Genomic DNA, 21,735 nt, shown 5'->3' with positions numbered 1-21,735 from the left:
AATATTGATGAATGTGTTATTTTAACTCTTTTCAGTTATTTTACATGTTTTTGCTTCAGTTTAGTACTACTAGTTTATCACCGGTTTTAATTGTGTTCATCACATTAGTTTAAAGTTACTATCAGTTTACTAACAGTAAAGTAGTATAAATATATGCAAAATTTGTTTCACTGTCAGTGATATAAATTTTTTCACATTAGATGAATGTGTTACAAAATTAGATTATTTTTCGGTTTACTAAAAGATAGGTCTATTACTAGTTTAATAGTAATTTACTCAGTACTATAAATATATGCAACATCAGTTTTACTCTCGGTTCATTAGAAGATAAGTCTACTATTGGTTTACTAACGGCTTACTACCAGTATTATAAACATGTGCAAAATTTGATTTACTTTCGGTTTATTTCGACAAGCGAACTTCAAGTAAGCAATTATTAATTAATTAATAAAACTCCTTAAATTCAAGAGCAACTTCAATTCCAATTAGATTAAATAAATACAATTGTCATTATAGAAAAATAATTCCAACAATATCGGTTTAGTTTCGGTTAATTACCCGTTTATTACTAATTTACTTAAAAAAATTAGTTTAATTGTGCGTTGTATACTTGCAAGTGTTTTATGGCACCCACTTGCAGTTTATAATCGGTTTACTAATAGTTTGCTAATAGTTTAGTATTGTTTTACCAATAGTTTACTAATAATTACTCCCTTCGTCCGAAATAAATAGGCAGTATTTTGAATTTTTTGTCCCAAATTATAGGCAGTATTTTATTGCTTAAATGTTTAAATGGCATATATGCCTTCATTAATTGTAATAAATTACAATAAAAAGAGAAAAATCCACTAACAAACAAAATCAACATTGCATTAAATAGGGGTAAGTGTGGTATGTTTTTATAGAATCACTCATTTTGCATAGGTTTACTAAATTTCTTAATACTTGTATTTGTCCTAAACTGCCAATCAATTTGGGAAGGAGGGAATAACTATCGGTTTATAAAAAAGTTCATTATTAGTTTATATCGGTATTCTAATAGTTTACCAATAATTAACCATCAATTTACTATCGATATACAAAAAAAATTCATTATTATGTAATAATCGGTTTACTAATAGTTAACTATCGATATACTAAGAAAGTTCATTGGTTAACTTTTAGAAATCTATTAGAAAACTTTATGGATATTTATTGGTTATTTTTGGGTTACCTAATAGTTGAAAGTGTGACCTATCAATACAAGTATTTGGTCACCATTTAGTAAACTTTTAGTAATCTATTAACAAATGTAAATTATTACTATCAAGATTTAAATTATTTTATTATCAGTAAATATTAGGAAACCTATTAGTAAACTTTTTTTGGAAACCTTGGGTATTTTAATAGTACACATATTTTTATAATATAATGATACAAAGTGTTATTATTGGTGAATCTTGATATATATATTAGTTTTCACTTGATAACTTGTTAGTAAATACTTAAAAAATTTATTTAAAAAATAGTAAAAATATTCTTACACAATTTGATTTTACTATTGGTGAATGTTAAAAAATCTATTAGTAAATTTTTTTAAAAACTTTTATTAGTTTAATAGTAAATATGAAATAATAGTATAATGACACATATTATATTACTTATTCGTGAAATTTACTAACCATTGGATAATCTATTAGTAAATATTTAGTAAACCTCTAGTAACCTTTTTATTTCAATTTATCCTGATTTAACCAAGATGAGCATGTATTGATAATTGAATTTCAGGACACTAAGCTTACTAATGACATATTAAAGAGTTACTAATGATATACCAATAGGTTATATATACTTTCACAATAAATTTGATAATAGATTTACTATAATTTACTAAATGGTCACCCATTGGTAACTAAATAAATAATCCACAAATAATAAAAACACATTCATATCTAAATTTGACCAATAAAACTTATTTTATCCAAAATCAAATATTTTAATAGTTTACCTAAAAGTTTATCAATATTATTATTATTAAAAATTAAAAAGATTTAAAAAGTAAAATGAATTCATAAATGGTAACCAAAAGCTTATGAAATAGTTATCAAATGGTTACCAATAGATAACACAATAATAATAATAATAGTAATCATTATAATAAAAAAGAGTGGCTTTTCTTCTTTGCTCGTACTCACTGAAAAATGATTACATAATAAAAAAGAGAACAAATCCACAAAATGAAAGTAGAACCCAAACCCAAAGTAGACAAACAATAAACAGACAGTGCACATCCACCTGGTTCAAGCAATTCAAATATATGGTCATTTTCAATCAGCGGATAGATGAAATCACTGCAATGTAAGACTAAAACTATTGAAGATGTTATTAACCCAAGTACAACATTTTTAATTCCCAGCTCCATCTGTTGGAAAAAAAGCTATCATCAAAACAGCCACCGTCACCGCCACAACCATTAGAAAGTAAGAATCACCCCATCACAAAAACAACCACCACAACAACCAGCTAAATCTACTAAAACCCATTTCAAATTTGAGATTGTTTCCTTTTCAGCTGGATTTGTTCCAAGACAAACCATTTCTTTACCGCCGATAGTGTATTCCCCGCAAATGGCACTGGCAATACCAAAAAAAGCCTTAGCCTATGCTCTTTTATCTGAAGTTAAATGGCGAAGAAACAGCGGGAGCTGCCGCGACAGAAGCGGAGGAAACAGCGCCGCCGAAGAAGGGCAAGAATCCCTTCGAATCCTTTTAAGATAGAAAATAGAGCGGTTGAAGAAAGAGAGATAAGAAATTCAAAATGAAAACCACATGCAAAGAGATCTAAATTATCGCATAAATTGAACAGTTTTAATGGGAAAAGAAAAAGTAAAATTCACAATAGAAATCGTAAATATAGAAGAGGGAAGATGGTTTTCGTTTTTTTGCAACAATTATAAGCGGGCCGTATAAGAGAGAATAATTAGGCTTTTGGTGGTGTTGGGCCTAATTTCCTCTAGTCTCGAAGAGACAACAACTACCCAATCACCGATTAATTCTTTTTTCTCTCTCCCCAAATTATATTATCTAAATTTATACAATAAAATCTCTAATTTTCACTTTAAATTGTACAGAATTTATTTTCATAAATGACTGAAGTGATCATGATTCGGTAAAAGAAGTGTTAAACGCTCAAATCACGATAAAAAAAACAACAGAATATTGTGAGCATGACTCACAAAATTTAATCAAAATAATTTAAAAGTCTAGAAGTGTGTATTTGATTTGAACCGAACCGAACCGAATTTTGGTTTTTTAAAAATCAAACTGAACCAAAATTTTAGAGAAGGAAAATGTTTCAAATGGAACCGAACCGGTTGGTACGGTCGGTTATTTCAGTTCGGTTCGATTATTTCGGTTCAGTACTGACCAACCGAAATTTATGTACACTTTTCAACCGAACCGAATTTGTCGGTTTGGTTCGGTTTTTTGGTTTCGATTTGATTTTGCACACCCCTAATCGTCATAGTCGTATATGTTTATTGGCTTAAATTTGATAGTTCGAATTAGGTTCAACTAAATTTGACATTCTAAAATACTATGTTTAAATTCGGAGAATTTTTTAGATAAACTCAGTCTACCACGTCATCCATGTAATAAACCTATCACGTTATGACACGTAATTAAAATAATGGCTCTTAAATTCGATTTAAGTTTAATAAATTCGATTTAAGTTTCACCGTTTTCTTGATGCTAAAGCTGTTTTCAGTTTTGGCTTAAAAATCAATACTTCCGTTCATTGATCCGTTATTCTTTGTTTCAGCATCGGATTGGGCGTCTCGTCACAACGGAAGTAGACATCATCCTCTTCAATTTTAAACTTTGAGATCGTGAATTGGTACGTTATTCTATCTGTTTAAGCCGTCGTCGATTCATCGTTTTTCTTGATTCTTGGCTGCGAATGTTCTTATTAATGTTTCTGCCGATTCTTTTGATATTTGATTATGTCATTTGTCTTTTTCTAAGGCTATTATTAGATGTGAGATTGTTTGTTTATTGATTTACGATTAGGTCGAGATTATTTTTGCTGTTCATGCTTGTGTGATTCGGTCCCGTCGACAGAAACCAGCATGGCTACCACTGCTCCTATTCATAATCTGTTTTGATAAATTTCCAGTGTTAAATGTTGTTATACTGAGTTCATTCCTCAAGTTTGTGACTCGAGAAATTGGTTTGCTCAGTTGGCTATTCATACTCAAATTTCATGTGTTATTTAAGAATGGTTTTAGGTTCTGTTAATACGGTTTTCATGATTTGATTATGGTTTCACGTGGTCTATTCTTTTTTTTTGTCAGAGGCAAACTTTAATATGTGAAGTATGAGAAGATAAGTATATACAAATGAACAATTTCTCATCAATAATGAGCCAATCGTTTAAAGATATAATGATGATACTGTCAGGAGTCATCTATTAGAATTTTTTGACCACTACATGGATCACCATATACACTTATAGTGTATAAATTAAAATTAAAATTTTCAACTCTGAAAATTAGGCTAAAGGAAAAGTGTCTTTTTTAAGGATGAAATGGAGATTTGCTTGAATAACACTTTTGTACAAACCTAAATTTTCGGTGTCACCGACGTAGTTGAAAAAGCCAAATCCTACCAAATTAAGTTAAAATATTTTGCCATCAAGAACAAAGCTATGAAAACTTTATTTTTAAAATTCATATATTATCCACTTATTATTATTGGATGAATTATTATAATTCATCCAATAATAAAATTGATAAAATAGAATAAACAAAGTAACCATAGGAGAAGTCGTGAAAAACTTTGTAAACAGAATTGGCTACTGGCCATGAGTCATGGCAATTGAAAAATATTTTTTGTGCACGTAACGTTTGTGCTATTTAGCATAGGAACTTGTAAAATTATGAGTCAAAATGGTATTCAAAAGAGCCAACTAGAAATATATAGCTAAAAGTTTACAAATTAGGTTGTTTAATATTAAATCCAACAATAATATCAACTCCTGTTTAGCATGTGTTAGAATTTTAATTTCTGAAGCAAACACATTAACAAGCAATCAAAGATTAATACAATTTACAAAACTGAAAAATAAAACTCAGACCATTGAGGCAATCCTAAACAGAGAAACAACACACCATGTTGTTGCCATTGCAGATTGAAAAAAATATAACTGACTTGTTCAGCGGTTATCAAAAAATCACCATCTTCTAACGCTAGTGTTGTAGTAGATTGTGTATTGGAGATCGGTTCATTGAGGAAGAACTCGCCATGGTTAAAAGAATTCAAGAACACAATGCCGTAGCCAAAATATACATAACCTTCATCCTTTTATAGGAGAAGTGCCAATAAGTGATTCAATTTGGAAAAAGAAATTATCAAATTCACAATGAAAAATCACTAACCTGTTATATCCAAATTTCTCGCACAATTTCAAAATGTAATGGACGTGCTCTTCTATATCTAGCACTCTTTACTGGTTATCAACATTATTTGTAGTCGTTGACGAAACACCAATTATGATACCAAGAATAGATAACAGTTGTTGACTGTTGTTTCAATATAGCCGAAGAAAGAGTATATAGAGGAACCGATAGTGTTCCTGCAAACCTTAACAAACCAAAAATTCATAAGTAAATGAACAAATCTATTGTTATAAAAATCCTACTCCAAAAGACACTGATATGATGCTAGTGCCTAGGAATTGTCCAGGAAAAGTTGGCCAGAAAATGCTGCCAAAAGTTCATAAGAAAACATCGATTCTAGTGTTAGGCCTAATGTCTTAAAAAACACCGACCTTTTAGCCATTTTTCAATCATACCCTGACGTTGAAAATTTGTCAATTTTACCCTATTTTGCATTTTTGTGTTTCAATTGTACCCTGAAAAATTAAATTAACGTCTTTTGCGTTTGGAAGTTTGTTTAAAACATTCTCCATGTCTCGCATATATTAATTGTATTTTTTTAAAATTTATTTAAATTTAGTTAAATTAATTAAGAATTTAAATTAGTGTTAATTTAATTATGGTTTTTAGTTAGTTTTTAAAAATAAAGGACTTATTGAAAACGGAAAATTCAAAAGTAAAAAAATTAATTGAATGATTTCATCATTTAAGTAAAAAAATTAACAAAAATTAAAATATTGGGGTACAATTGAAAACGGAAAATTCAAAAGTGGGTAAAATTGACAAATTTTCAACGTCGGGGTGGAATTGAAAAAAAATTTAAAGGTGAGGGGTTTTTGAGTGATTAGGCCCTAGTGCTACTGTCAAAAGGTTCTCTTTTATACGTCGATTGACATTGTAGCCATATAAGGATGCCGATAGGGCTGAAAAATGCAGCCGATGTCGCTGGCAAAATAAACCACTGGAAAACGCTTCCTTCACGTGGTCTATTCATTTGGTTTTGTTCTTATGGGTTTCATGATTTTGATTTCCTTAAAGGTTGGCGGGAAATTGAAATGGTTCAAATGTGTGGTCATTGATTTGTTTTGTTTCTGGATTATTTTGGCATTTAAAATTATTCATTTGGTTTTGTTCATTTGGTTTTGTTCATATCGTTTTGAATTCTAAATTGCTATTTATTATTATTATTTCATAAATTAAAATAATTTTGATTCAATTATAATTTAAAATTATTTTTGATTATTTAATTGAAAAACGATAATTATATTTTCACCTATATTCGTATAATTACTTGGGTAATTACGATTTATTAAAATATTGGATTGGCGTGCCGATTTAGCTTAATTATAATATAGTTCTTAAATTATTTTAGTTAAGTATTTGTCGGTAACTATTGGTTACGTCTGTTTCAAGTTATTGAGTTCCGATTTTAAATTTGATTTGTCAAAAAGTATTACTTTGGAACTATAAATTGCGGTCTAGAAAGTACGGATACATAAATATTTTTGTGTTTTTCATTTCGGAAACCGCAAACTATTGAAAACTCATTCGAAAATTTTGGTTCAGTTCGGTTAAAACCAAATTTGATTATTTTTAATATTTTTATATTAAAATTAATTCAACAAAACCCCCCAACACTTAATACAGAAAAATCTACGTACGCTAATGCTACACAAATCACAGTTAACCTCCCATACTAAGATTTATAAATTAACCAGGCTAATAACATATTGATGTCAGCTTCAAATTGAAAATTTCCGAGAGATGTACCCCTAAGCACATTGGATTTAACAACAGTTCCCCAGTTCAGCAGCTAGTCGGATTTGAGATCTTGCGTAGGAACATTGTATCCGTTCTGCCCGCCATCATTTTCCATTTCCTCTTTCAACTGAATTAATTAAGAGCACAGAACTTTTATCAGAAACAAAAACTAATTTGATACTGAACAAGAGAAGAATGATCTTTTTTTTTACCTTCTTGAGTACTTTCTTCTGATACCGATAATAACCCTGACCAAAGAAAAAGACCACATAAATAATCAGCTAAAATGTAAGCGTAAATAGTATAGTCGCGAGATTTCTCTTCTTACCTTGTCAGTTCCGTTAAATATAGTCACAGTAGGTGAAAACTGAAGCGAAGTTACTCTGATTGTCTCCATGAAACATGACTGAACAGGAACAAGAAAAAGGAACTTGCTGTGCTTCGAGTAGCTGGATTGACGTTTGTTTACTGACTACTGCTATACCTGATTGTTTGTGGACTTGGTGAACATCCCTCTGTATGTACCAAAAATTAATTCAAAATTGACAATTTAAGAACGGAAAAGAAAGAAGAATGGGAAAATGAAGTGAAACTCAACCGTTTTGAATATGGGAAAGCAGAGTAGACTGTTGTTGGGAAGATAGAAAGTCTCCGCAAAGCCACAGGCCGTTGATTTACTTAATTGGTTGCCATGTAGCGTTTGTAGCTTGATTGATGGTTGAATGAGATTCATCGCCGTTTACTTGTGAATTGCAGGGTGGTAGTTGTTGCTGTTCGTTGTCGACGTCGCTTTCTAATGAGTCGCCGAACACATGTTTCAATAGCCTTTCATGATAATCGTAAAAAAAGGAAAACAAAAACAAGAAATCTGAAAAACAGAAGACGAGAATCGTAAAAAAAGAAGAAGGTGGGCATCGTGGTAGCTGTGAGAATGTTTATACTTTTTGAGGTGCTGGGTCTAATTTCCACAATTTCCAAACCTTTTAGTTCTTTTTCTTCTAAAATGATGATAAAGAGACAGGAAGCTTATGAAGTAATAAAGGAGGAAATGATTAAGGTATGCCATTAGATTTTGTAAAGCTGAGTTCTTTTTCTCGTACGTGGATATGTTGTTTCCTTTGCTTGAAAACCCATATTCTGTTTCTAATTAATCTATTTTAAATTTCGAATTGATTACACAAATGATTCTCTTGGTTACTTGTTTTTTCAATTTTCAGTTACATACGAGTTTAGGGTTAAAACTTAATTGGGTATATCATTCTTGGGGTTTAATTGAACTTAGCTTATGAATTCTGGCTTAGTTTCAGTGGTTGCTGTGTGATTTGTTCTGCTAATTAAGGCTTAATGATGGAGCTTCAGTTTGTAATTATACTAGCCACTTGATTGCTTTCACTTAGTTACATTGAGTAATTATGTATAACTGTGACAATGTGAATTGCCAGAAGTGTGTTTTTTTTCATCATTTTTCTTCTATTTATCATAATTTTCTTTTAATTTTATCAATCTTTTGCAGGATTATTATGCTCGTTGATCTTTCTGGCTATATTCTTGCATTCCAACTTCTATCGAGGAGCGACTCGGATCATTGTGGTTTCATTGAGAGCAAAAGGTATGAATTCAAGTTCTTTTCGGATAGAACGCATGTTAACATATATAAAAAGAGGATTCATCCTTGATTTAGTGCAAAGATTGTCTAAATCTTTCAAACTTTTGTTTGGAATGTTACTTGATAGACTGACAACCATATTGAATAACTGCCCAACTACTAACCAGGCAAAACAGATCCATGTACAGCTTGTTGTCAACAGTCTTAATAAACTTGAGCCTCTCTTAGTCCGTCAAATCCTTCTCGCTTCTCGCTGTTGCACTACAAGTGTTTCTCAGTATGTCGAGAATATTCTTTTCCATCTACGGAATCCAGATACCTTCTCATGGGGTTGCACAGTTAGATATTTCTCTCAGCAGGGCCAATTCGAGAAAGCCTTATCTCTATACAATGAGATGGTTAGACAAGGACTTCGTCCAAGCACATACGCTATCTCATCTTCTTTAAGGGCGTGCGCTAGAATTCTATACAAGATTGGAGGAATTTCAATTCATGCTCAGTGTTATAAGTTTGGATTTTGTGGTTGTGTTTATGCGCAAACTGCCCTTGTTGATTTGTACTCAAAAGTGGGCGATATGAACAGTGCATTGAAGGTTTTTGATGACACAGTGGAGAAAAATGTGGTTTCATGGAATTCAATTTTATCTGGATATTTAAAATCTAGGAATTTAGAGCAGGCTCAGAGCTTGTTTGATCAAATACCAATGAAAGATATTGTATCATGGAATTCGATGGTATCGTTGTATGCAAGTATTGGAGATATGAACCAGGCTTGCCTTTTATTTCAGCAGATGCCAGAGAGAAATTATGCTTCATGGAATGCAATGATTAGCGGGTATGTGGATTGTGGTAGCATAGAATCAGCACAGAGTCTCTTTGATGCAATACCCCAAAGAAATAACATTTCCTGGATTACTTTGATTACTGGGTACTCGAAATACGGAGATGTTGAGTCTGCATGGAAACTATATAACCGGATGCTTAAGAAAGATCATCTCTCATATAATGCCATGATATCTTGTTTTGCACAAAATAACCAGCCTAACGAGGCCCTTAAGCTGTTCAATGAGATGCGTAAATCTGATAATGATGTTCAACCAGATAAAATGACTATAGTAAGTATTTTATCAGCTTGTTCACAATTGGGTGATTTGAGACGTGGATCATGGATTGAATCATATAAAAAGAATTCTGGGATAGAATTTGCCGATCATTTGGTCACTGCTTTTACTGACCTTCATGCAAAGTATGGGAATATTGACAAGGCGTATGACTTATTTCATTGCCTGAAGAAAAAGGACGTGGTTGCTTATAGTGCAATAATATTTGGATGTGGTATTAATGGGAAGGTTGCCAATGCTGTAAAATTGTTTGGGGAAATGATGAATGCTCACATAAAACCAAACTTAGTCACATTTACCGGATTGTTAACTGCATATAACCATGCTGGTTTGATTGAAGAGGCCTACTGATGCTTTTAATCCATGAGGAGCCACCAACTTGTGCCTTTGAGCGATCACTATGCAATCATGGTTGATCTCTTAGGTAGAGCAGGAAAACTTCAAGAAGCATATGAGCTGATAAAAAGTATGCCTATGCAGCCTCATGCTGACGTTTGGGGCGCTTTACTGCTTGCCTGTGAGGTACATAGTAATGCCGAGTTTGAAGAGCTTGCAGCTCGACGTTGCTTTGAGTTGTAACCTGCTACGAGTGGCTATTATTCTCTTCTTGCCAATGTTTATGCCTCAGGCGGGGAGGTGGGATGATGCCAAGAGACTGAGGAAGGCGGTGAAAAAGAAGAAACTGGTCAAATTGCCAGGCTGTAGTTGGACAGAATCAACTTAGAAGCCTTTCATATCTGGGCTTCAGGAGTAATCAAGAGCTCAGAAACCTTTCTGTCAATGCACAGACAAAATTGGTTCATCATGGATGACTATGGTGTCATGTTGTCATGTCTTTTTAGTTCATGCCACAGGAAAGCCTAATGGATTTTTTTTCGGTCCCCTGCACCATGTTGCTGGCCCTTGTGCTACGCTTTTTCTTTATTTCTCAGGCAGACCTTGCTCGTATTGCACAAGCATATCAACATGTTTAGTTCTGTCTAAGAGTCCACAACACGCAGTACGAATGGATATCGATATCGTTGTTCCCTTGTTTTTTTGCTGTACCTGACGACGGACGTCATGTCATCATGGGTAAGTAATTCTTTTAGAAAATTTAAGTAGTGTAATTTAACAAATAATTAAATTTTAAAAAATTCTAAATAATAATTATTTAATTAAAAGCTTTTGTCTTAATTATTTAAAAACATGAATGTGTAGTTGGGGACCAACAAATAGAAAACAGAGTGAAAAGCGAAAAAAAAACGATTCTTGGCTGAAGAATGGATATAGACTGGAGTCAAGGAAAAATAATATTAATAAAGGAGATATCAAATACAATGGTTAGGGATCCTCAAAAAAAAAAACACAATGGTTAAGGTTTTAAACTGTGAAAATGAAATTGCTTCTGAATAGAAGAAGTTAGGGTCTTAGAGAGGTGGTCTGTTCATTTTGGGTAGCTAAATTTTAACTTTCTTCTTCTTCCTGCGTGGGTTCATCTACAATTCATGGTTAGTCTATGTGATTATGAATAATTGGATAATTGTCTGCTTTGGTTTTCTCATTATGGTCTGTTGCTATTGTTACTGCAGCTTGGGCATTATGGAGACATAGAAATCATGTTATTTTTTAGCATCAAGAGCCAAATTTACATGCTGTTTTAAGACAGATTTTTTGATTAGTGAAGGAATGTGATTTGTTGAAGCTAGGTCCATGTTATAATTTAATTTCAGATTGGCAAATTTTAAATGCTCTTCATGTTAAAGGGGTTGCTAGGAAAATTCAGAATTGTATTTCAGTAATTTGGCAACCGCCGCCTCCTCCGTGGATTAAAATTAACACTGATGGTTCTTCTTTGGGTCAACCAGGTCCTTTGGGGGCAGGAGGGATTTTCAGAAATGCAAGGGGCTTCAGTTGTGGATGTTTTGCTTTTCATTTAGGCAACTCATTTGCATTTCTTGCTGAATTAGAAGCTGGGTTATTTGCAATCTCTAAGGCGAAAGATCTTAACTATTCTCATGTTTGGCTCGAATGTGATTTCACTTTTGTTGCCAATCTTTTTAAGCAAAAACATATGCAAATTCCTTGGAGACTTAGAACAAAATGGATAAATTGTTTGAATTTCATTAAGAGTATCAATTTTGTTGTTTCTCACATCTTCAGAGAAGGAAATGCCGTTGCGGATTCTCTCGCTAGACATGGAGCTTTGCATAATGGACGCACTTGGTGGCATCAATTTCCAGATTTCTATAACATCAGTTTCTATGAGAATTTTTCATTTAAAGAAAAATTCGGATTTTGTTAATCTGCTGGATTTTTTATTATGTTCGACTATGATGTTGATATGAGTTGTTGGCATTTTGTTTGCCTGAGCTTTCTTTGTTGTCGTTGTTTCTGCATTTTTGCTGCTGCGATTTTCCGGTCTGCTTCTTCGCGTATGTTGTTACTGCTGCTGATTTTTTGCTGCATTTCTGCTGCTGATTTTTTGCTGCGTCTCTGCTGCTGATTTTTTGCTGCGTCTCTGCTGCATTTATGTTTGTGTTACATCTCTATTTCTGCTGCATTGAAGTTCTTGTGGTTGTTCGTGATTACTTGTGTAGCTGAATTGAGGGCAAATATCTGAGGTTGCATTGCTCAAGTTGGAGTCGTTGGTCTTCAAGAAGGTAGAGATTCTTGCTGCTGAAGTTTTAAGGGATTGAGTATTTTGAAGTTTGGAATTGATGGTCTTTAAGTCAGGGCAATTTTAAGCAATTGTCATGCCTAAGGTCTTTTGTGCTGATTTAGTAGTAAATCAGTAGTTTATTTTGCTTAGACTTATCTAAGCTTTTTGTTTTTTTTATCAGATTTGTAATTGAACTTTTTCTTTTGATTATTAATCTATGGTAGCGAAAAAAAATTGATGTATACGCTAAGTGGGTGTCAACCTAGTTGAGATGCTCGGGTGCGTCTGATTTCTCGACTCCAATTATATTTAAAAAAAAAAATATTATTGTGTTTACTATCTAATATGCTTATTTTTCTTGTTTCCACTGATTTTCTTGCTGTTTTTGTTATGGTTTTTACCTTTTGTTCTATTTTTTTGATTTTTTTTTCTGCAATAGCTTATTGAGATGACTCGTTTAAATAGCTATTTGTATCGAGTCATGATTGGGGATGCACAACTTATTCTTTATTTTTTATCTGGAATTGCTCACTGAAATTAGGCTATTGAGTTGCAATATGTAATGACTTGGAGCTTATATTTCAATGCTCACTATTAAAGTTTCATAAAAATAATTTATTTTTTCTTTCTTGGTTATAGGGCATCTCCAGTTCAAGGAAATTTACTAGCAGATTCTTCTGAGCAAACTCCCGTTCGATAACCTTTGACTCAATTAACTCCACTAAGCAGAGAAAAAGCTGAACAACAGAAGACAGCCTCTAAGCGGAAAAAGTTCAAGCATTATTTAAAATTTAATACAAGTACGCAAAACTGCATTTTTATTGTGCATCATAATATTCCCGTTTAGCTTTCTTTAAATCTCTTTTTGTGCTAATGTGAGTGAGTGATTGTTGTGCATTATACTAATGGCAGTTATTGCCAAAACAAATTAAGCATTTGAAGTGTTTTTGGCTGATCACGATAAGCTGTTTCAACCTTATATATGTGATAGAACGCTCCACTTTTTAAAATTGAACTTCTATGAAGATCCTTTGTTTTCTTAGCCTATAAAATTATTATATTGTTGAAGATGATGCGTCTTCACAGTCATGGCCTTAGTTTATGGGGTGTATTTAGGTCTAGCATTGTTGAGACCGATATATGTGTACGTTCACGACCTTAATTTTTGGTGCATTCCATGTTTATAATCTATTTGTTGTATGCATACCTAATCAAGCGCAAACCAAAAGGTCCTCGCCATTGTATTTGTTCCAGTTCCTGATTGAAGCTTCATGATCAGTGTGATTCAGACATGCATCTTACTGTCTTTTGTATATCTACAAGATTAAGTGCTATTAGACACATAAAGGATTTGAACCTATCTTGCTGCTCTATTACTTTACTTCGAAGAATGCTACCAGGGGTTTGTCAATGTAATATAGTTGACAAAATTTGAATTAGTTGCACTCCTTAAATACATAGTCTTGCCGAGATTCGAGATGAAAATGAACTTGGTGATGCAGTTGCAACTCTGTTCAAGTGGTTAAGGTAGCAGTTAACTCATCCTTCAATGTATTTCATTGTGTTTTCTTATTTTAGTAATCTTTTTTTACTATGATCAAGATGTCTCAATTTTTTTTGGCTAAACTGTTTGTTTCCAAAAAATCACCTTCACATTTTATATAAGGATGCACTAACAGTTTGTTTGGGTGAAAACATTATTGCTGGTTCTTATATAAGACTTTATAACCTTGGATAAGTTTTCTTTTTTGATCTCTCAATTTAAAATGTGATTGGATTGTGATACTTTTGATTGAGAATTAGATGTCTACACTAAAGATAATCATTTGGACAGGGTGTATCCTTACTGTTTGATTAGTTTTAGCTTGCTGCTTTCAGAGTCCTAAGAAGGTCAATTTGCTTGCTGCTTTAATTCATGATACGTGTGTTGAAGACTCGTAGTTGCAGCTGTAAGTGACAATAAAGCGAGCTGCAAAAACTGTCTACCAGGTTAGACATCTTTTTTGCATCTCGTCATTCACTCCAATTATGGCATTAATTTTGATAGATTCATCTAACTTAGATAACCTATATGCAAGTAAGAAAAGCCACTGCAAAGATTAAGTTATGCTTCCTGATGCATGTCGGGTAGTAAAAACCCTTTTTGCTTTATTTGGGGCATGCTCATCCAAAATTACAATTACCATCTCTTGAATCATATCTAACCCTCAGATGTTGTTAGCTTCTCGTAAACTTCTGATAAGAAAGCTTGGTATGCTGTTGTCAGTTTGATCGAGGCCCGAATTAAAAATTAAGAATATTAAAATTTGTGTCTCCCGCAGGTTATCCATTCAGCTAGAGTTGACGAAAAAGAGTTTTGTCGACCTTTATTGCAACTACTTCTTATCCTAAATTTCCTCTTTTTGTGCAGCTGAGGCTATTGTCGGAAAGGGATTGTTTAAAAAGAGTGTCTTAGCGTGCAAAGGGAAGATTTGGAGTTATGGTAAAACCGAGTGTCGTCCGACAATAGTATTGAGGGAGATAACACATGAAGAAGAGGCCGAGATTGCCAAGCTAAGAGTGCATAGCTCACTAAGCAGGAGAGAAGACTTGTCCCTCGAGCTTTTTGATACCACTCCCATTTGGGATCGCAAAGGCAGAGATGGTGACCGTGAACCAGCTCGCCCGGCAGCATTAGGTCGCCTTCTTTCTGTAATTTTCCTCATTCTTTGTTTTGTAGATTAGTAGTGATAATACTGCAGAATTGTATAGGTGATAGGCCAATGTGCTCGAGAATGAGCAAAAGGGCACGGAGTTTCAAATCCCTGTTGTATGAAAATAATGAATTTGTCTGTTGATTTTTAAAAATGAAAAAAGTTGCCTTTTTTTCATCTTTAATTGTACGAGGCACTCTGTCTGCACCGATTGATTCTTATTGAAATTCGCATCATAATTTGAGCTCAATAAGTTCAAATGATCGATTGATAAAGAAAAACTAAACGTTGGTTATATAAAATAAATAAGATATCCCGAAGACATAAGATATGCAACTATGACAAACTAATACAAAATCAGTCCATGTCAAACCAGAAGAGCTTCTTGTTTGGGTAATTAGGGATAGGATTGTTGCGGCGAGTAAATAAGTGTCGATAATCAGTACCCTTCTGAACGGGCTTATTAATATCGGAAAGAACTAAATAACCTTCACCGGATATAAGGTAGATGTGAGGTTTCCCTTTAGCCAAATAGGAAGTGTCATTTCCTACGAACCATGATGTATCCTTGATAATGTTTAATGCAGTTTTCAACTGCTATTATCAAATTATCTTAAAGCAGAAAAGGCAAAGAACACAAGAAGAAACAAAAACGTTAAGCAACATTTATCTCCATAGAATGGTATTCAAAGATACAGCACGCTTAATAAGTTCATATTTATACTTGATTAACATTTAATAATGCTACTACACCTTTTTCAGCCTCCCAAGTTTACAAATCAGTAACAACCTAATAGCTACTTCTTTCTTGTTTTCCTTAGTAATCATCCTTTTTATTATGTCAAAATAGCTCATAATGGCAAGTCGGAACAATCTCCGCCGCAATCTTTTAGTAATCATGCAAGCTTCAGGTTCATATGGTCTACTCAAGAAGCAATTATACTCAAATATGAATCATTTTAGTAAAATGATAATATTGAAAGAAATCAGCTTTGAGACTTAGTTGACAGTGGCGGTGATGTCTTTCTGTTAGAGATGATATAATCATTGTTGAAATCTTACGTGATAGTTTAAACTTTTGGATTTAGCGGTTCATTCAATATGAAATTATAACCTCAGAGTTCGAAAGGTCTGGAGTTCAATTGTTGACTACTTGCATGTTACTAATCTAAATATTTCAGCAAGTAGAGAGGTTAGAAGTCAATATTCAATATTTCAGCAGCCTTACCGCATAATTGATTTATCAATAAGAGAAACAGGCTTAGACTCAGCCTCATAAAATGGCTTGCAGACTTGGAAACACTCACAGATTCTTCGGACTTGTATATAGGAATGCAGCAATGCACATGGTGGCATTCCCAACTACCGTCAGTGCTGCTTGAAGAGCCACTAATACCTACAACTCAATATGAAATTTTTAGAGATTTCGGAGTCAAATTTAGGAAGGTCCAAGAAATAGCGTAGAGTCTAGCACAACTGTACTTGCAATTATGCACAGTACAAAATAAGTGCCTTTGATGTTAATCAGGTTTCAGGGTAATTTAAAGGTATTTCTTGAAGTATGAACTTCTTTTATGTAGCATGAAATTTACAAAAAGGTGGAGATTCCTCGTGCACTCTGTGGACTGCACGCAAGCACATCAACAGAAAAAGTTTGTTTACCGAAGTGAGCGAAAAAACAGGTTGCTATTAGGTTCCATCAGTCTAAAACACTCTGTATAGCTATGTCAAAAGTAAAAGCTCAATTTTTGGTCAATTATAAGTATTCAGGGCCAAATTAGTTTCTTTTGATGGCAACCAGCCACAAAGCAGTAGTATTATTGCAGATAATGTACAGACATGTACTACTATTGAAATAGTGATAAGCCAGAACAAAAGCGATAGCTTTAGCACAAAAATGTATTAGACAATTTTACAGTACCAAGCAGAGGTACCTAATTTGGTTGATACGAAATAAGAATGAGAAAGATTTCGCTGGAAATAATAGAACATTCTGAGTAATTCAAACAACCTGGACAATGCATAGCCTAAAGTTGATTTCATTGACGTTCAATTCACTAATGCACACATTACAACGAAATCCCCAAAGAAAAAATAAAAAAATTAAAAGCATCAAATAGTTTCTATTTTTAATCAGTCCATGTCAAACTAATACAAAATCAGTCCATGTCAAACCAAAAGAGCTTGTTTCTGTCTGGATAATGAGGGATAGGGTTGTTGCGGCGAGTGAATAAGTGTCGATAATCAGTACCCTTCTGAACGGGCTTATTAATATCGGAAAGAACTAAATAACCTTCACCGGATATAAGGTAGATGCGAGGTTTCCCTTTAGCCAAATAGGAAGTCTCATTTCCTACGAACCATGATGTATCCTTGATATCCCTTTCAGACAGTATCTCCCACTCCATCTTCTCCTCGTTTAATCTGTAAGATGTCAAGTCAAATTTATACCTTTGTTTGTTTTTGTTCTTCCGCATAGACTTATAGCCGATGTCCACTCGACGAATCTCATCACCCTTTTCTGCAATTTTTGTCTCAATGCTTTCATCGTAGGAATAGGATGGTATTTCCATAGCCCTTTTTTTCCATTCACGGATCTTCACGTCGTAAATTATCACCCAGTTTCTTTCGTCAACGCAGTAGATTTTTCCTCTGGCAACGCACAGACACGAGATACGTTCCCTGAAGAGGAGACTGGTTTCAAATTTGGCAACGTCTGTCCAAGTAGAATCTCCCGGACGACTTATACGCAGAACAACTGTTATAATTTCATCTAGTTTGAGCAGATTAGCAAGTACTACAAACTCGGGCTTGCCATCCTCAACTGAATCTGAAATAGCATACTTGACGATGTAGGTGTCGGTCTTGGGCATCCATATTTTCTCCCTGGTAATCGGGTTAAGCAAAAACATCCTCGTTTTCTCATCAAAATTAGAGTCCGTGGCAGCCAATAACCACCCATTCCTGGAGCATAAAGGGGCATGGGATTGGTAATCGAATAGATTTCGACCAATACGCATCTTGATCGTCGTTTGAGTCGAAACTCGAAGAAAATCCAGATGATCATCGCCGCTTCTGTTCATCATTAAAACCCAGGGTACTACGTCCTTACAGTGGTTGAGCTTGGTGGGAAGACTCGTGAAAGCATGTTTGAAATCCTTGCAGACCGCGGCTAGTCGAATATTGTCGATCAAGTGTAATTTTTCCATTATCAACCAAACTATTGCGACTGGCACTTCTCTCCAACCTTCAAAACTATTATTATCACCCATTCTCATCTGCGACAATGTTTCTGTATGAAACTAGCGGCTGGTGTAAATATTTATATACGCATAAGTTATTTAGGGTAACTTTTGGTTTATAAAATTCTTTTAGGATTTGGAAAACTTATCCTAATTAATACTAAACTTTATTTTTAGAGGAAATTAGGCCCAGCACCACCAAAAGCCTAATTATTCTCTCTTATACGGCCCGCTTATAATTGTTGCAAAAAAACGAAAACCATCTTCACTATCTTGTTCCACGAACTATCAAACGACAGCGTTGCGTATCTTTCCCAATCTACATTTTCGCAGTAACTTCATATTCAAGAAACAAAATGGAACAGCTCTCTCAAAAATGGCAGCTCATTCCCAAACCAATCTTCCATGGAAAACACAACCCAAAATCAATACAAAATCCCTTAATTTTCAAAAAGTAAACTCTAAATCCTTAATATCTAACTCATTTAAACCCTGCAGCTCACTAAACCCACATACCCATTTCAAGTATCTCTGTTTCCAATCCTCAATTCCCAGTCTCCACTCCCCAAATTAGAAATCCAGCTTTTAGTAAAAGAAAACTAAAATTTACATGACAAAAACAAAATCTATGTCTCTTGTTCACTTGCAGCTTTGCCACGTGTCCTCAATGGACATGGCTTCGGATAATCTTTCTGAAATATTCCTTTCTTGCCCGTCTGGTGCGGAACACCGGGAAGTCACCGGGGGTAGTCTCGATGGTGAAATGGCGGCGGGGATTTGTATCAGTGACAGTGGGTGGCGCATCATCGAACCGGTTCTGCGTGGTATCAAAAGATGACACGTAGAAGATGAAGTTTGCTGGACCGGTGTATCTCCCCGCGAGTTCCCTCCCCGGCCGCGCCGGCCTGCCTTGCAGGTTTTCTGGTAGTGGTGCCCTTCGATATATCTAATATCCAACCACTTAACTCAATAAATTTTTTGCACAAAACCGAATATGCATTCAAAGACAAGCTTAGAGTTTTTTTTTGCCTTACCTCATAATGCCCTCTGGGATCCTCCTGATTCATGGCGTCCTCCTCCTCAACAGTACCGTTAGCGTTCTCGTCATCCTCCTAAATCAAAAAACACCACTAATTATCTAACTGGAAAGCAATTAATAAACGATCTTTAAATACAAACCAATTTGCACAAAACCCAGTAGATATTCAAAGAAAATATTTGATTGAACTTACCTCAAAATCCCCTCTGTGATCCGGCTGGGTCACGACGTCCTCTTCCTTAACACCGTTAGAGTTCTCGTCATCCTCCTAAATCAAAAAACACCACTAATTATCTAACTGGAAAGCAATTAGTTAATCAATCAAGACTCAAGAGAGTACATACTTATCCTAGAAAAGAGAACCAATTAACGATCATTATATACAAAATCAGAACACGAAAAGAGAAGCAGTTCTTGATACTTTAATCGCAGAAAATGCCTAAAGATTCATTCAATCAACGATAATAAAATCCCAAATTTATCAGGAAAAGACACGTTCTTGAATCTTGATACTTTCAATCACGTAGAATCCTCAAAAGATTCGCTCAAATACTCAATCAAAAATGAAGAATTAAAACTAGAAACTCGTACGGTCTTATACTTCCTAACAAGAAACTAGTACGTTTATACTTCCTCAGAAATGCCCAAAAGATTCCTTGATCAAACACTCAATCAATTACATTCAATGCAAAATAAAAATAAAATTACTAGTTTAATCGATCAGAATTACCATTACTAATATTTTGCGAAGACCAAACTGAAGCTTCTCTGGTTTTCAATTTCACGTCTGAGATTTTTGCTTTGTGAAGAAGCTTCACAGAGTTGATCGAAGCCTGGGTATATTTATAGATTGTTAAAGTCGGTTAGTAACCGTTTTCTTCAATTTATAACCGTTGGATTCAGCAAAATCATCGAAATAGCGGTAGGATCACTTGCACCTGGTTAACACCAGATCTTCTCTAGGCGCCAATTTTAATTGTCTTTTAAAATGCCCAGCTTTGATTTTTTTTAACAAACTCTTAATATCGTGATTTTTTTTTATTTTCCAATGTTCAGTTTTATTATATTCATTTTAAAATTCAAATTTTCACAAATTAAATAATTTAGTTGTTAAATTAGATTGTTAACTAGTTTAGGTTAATTTATGCCGTTTATGTAAATTTAGATAATTTGAATTAGGTTTGTTAAAGTGTTTATATAATTAGTTTTGTTAAATTGTTTACATAACTAGTTTAGGGTAATTAAATAATTTGGGGGTAAATTTGGTGAATTTGTTAAACAATTTAGGTTAATTTAATCATTTTTAAGATAAATTTAATTATATATAAGTGCAATTAATTAGCGTTGATTTTATAATTTAGGTTAATTGATTAATTTAATTAATTAATTTAATTTTTAAATTAAGTAAGTTTTTTAGCTAAGTCTAATTTGGTTAATAATAAATGAGTAAAATTTCATAAAATAAACTGTTGTTTAATTTTGTTAGTCAGATGGCAAAACATCATGGGAATGCGATGTTCACGTCATTAAAATAGTGGTACTATCGTAATTTTGTTTTTTATTTTATTACACTTTTGAATAGTAATATTACGATAGAGCCGTTATTTTAATGACGTGTCATAATGAGATAGGTTTAGTCCACACAGATGGCATGGTAGATTGAGTATATCTAAAAATTTCTCCGAATTTAAACATAGTATTTTAGAATGTAAACAAAGGGTCAACGCACCCCCTGAACTTGTGACACAGGGTCATCTAACCCAATTTATACTTTTTTGAGCAATAAACCCCAAAACTCTTTATTTTTGGGTCAAATAATCCATAATTGTATTTTTAAAATGCGTAAAATACAAATCGGAAGTGAGAGATACAAAAATATAATTAGATACTTCCCTAATTGTTGCGATATAATTATTCTATATTCATTTTTTTGAAATAAAAATATAAATTATTGGGTTATTTGATCCAAAAATGAAGAGTGTTGGGGTTAGTTGCTCAAAAAAATATAAACTGGGTTAGATGACCCCATGTCACAAGTTCAGAGGGCGCGTTGACCCTTTGTTCAAAATTTAGTTGAACCTAATTCAAACTATCAAATTTAAGCCAATAAACATATACAGACTATGATAAACTTTTAAATTATTTTGATTAATTTTTTTTTTTATCGAATTGGACCATGACGTACGTTTCTTGTTTCCAGTTGTGCTTCTTTCCTAATT

At 33.6% G+C, this 21,735-nt stretch overlaps 1 long non-coding RNA gene and 1 pseudogene across 1 annotated transcript; one reads left to right on the top strand and one right to left on the bottom strand.

The window, feature by feature from the left end:
* Window positions 1-7,008: 7,008 nt before the first annotated feature.
* LOC126676498 (uncharacterized) lies at window positions 7,009-7,865 on the bottom strand. Its single transcript, XR_007640306.2, has 4 exons — window positions 7,773-7,865; window positions 7,503-7,689; window positions 7,387-7,422; window positions 7,009-7,301 (listed from the first exon to the last, which is right to left on the bottom strand). It is a non-coding gene; the product is annotated as an uncharacterized LOC126676498 (long non-coding RNA).
* Window positions 7,866-8,140: 275 nt separating this feature from the next.
* Window positions 8,141-15,412, top strand: LOC126676488 (pentatricopeptide repeat-containing protein At4g22760-like; annotated as a pseudogene).
* Window positions 15,413-21,735: the final 6,323 nt, after the last annotated feature.

The sequence above is a fragment of the Mercurialis annua genome, linkage group LG4 (genome assembly GCF_937616625.2).
Source record: "Mercurialis annua linkage group LG4, ddMerAnnu1.2, whole genome shotgun sequence".
Lineage (NCBI taxonomy): Eukaryota > Viridiplantae > Streptophyta > Magnoliopsida > Malpighiales > Euphorbiaceae > Mercurialis > Mercurialis annua.
The sequence above is the reverse complement of the archived record's forward strand: the minus strand, read 5'-3'. Positions and strand labels throughout refer to the sequence as shown.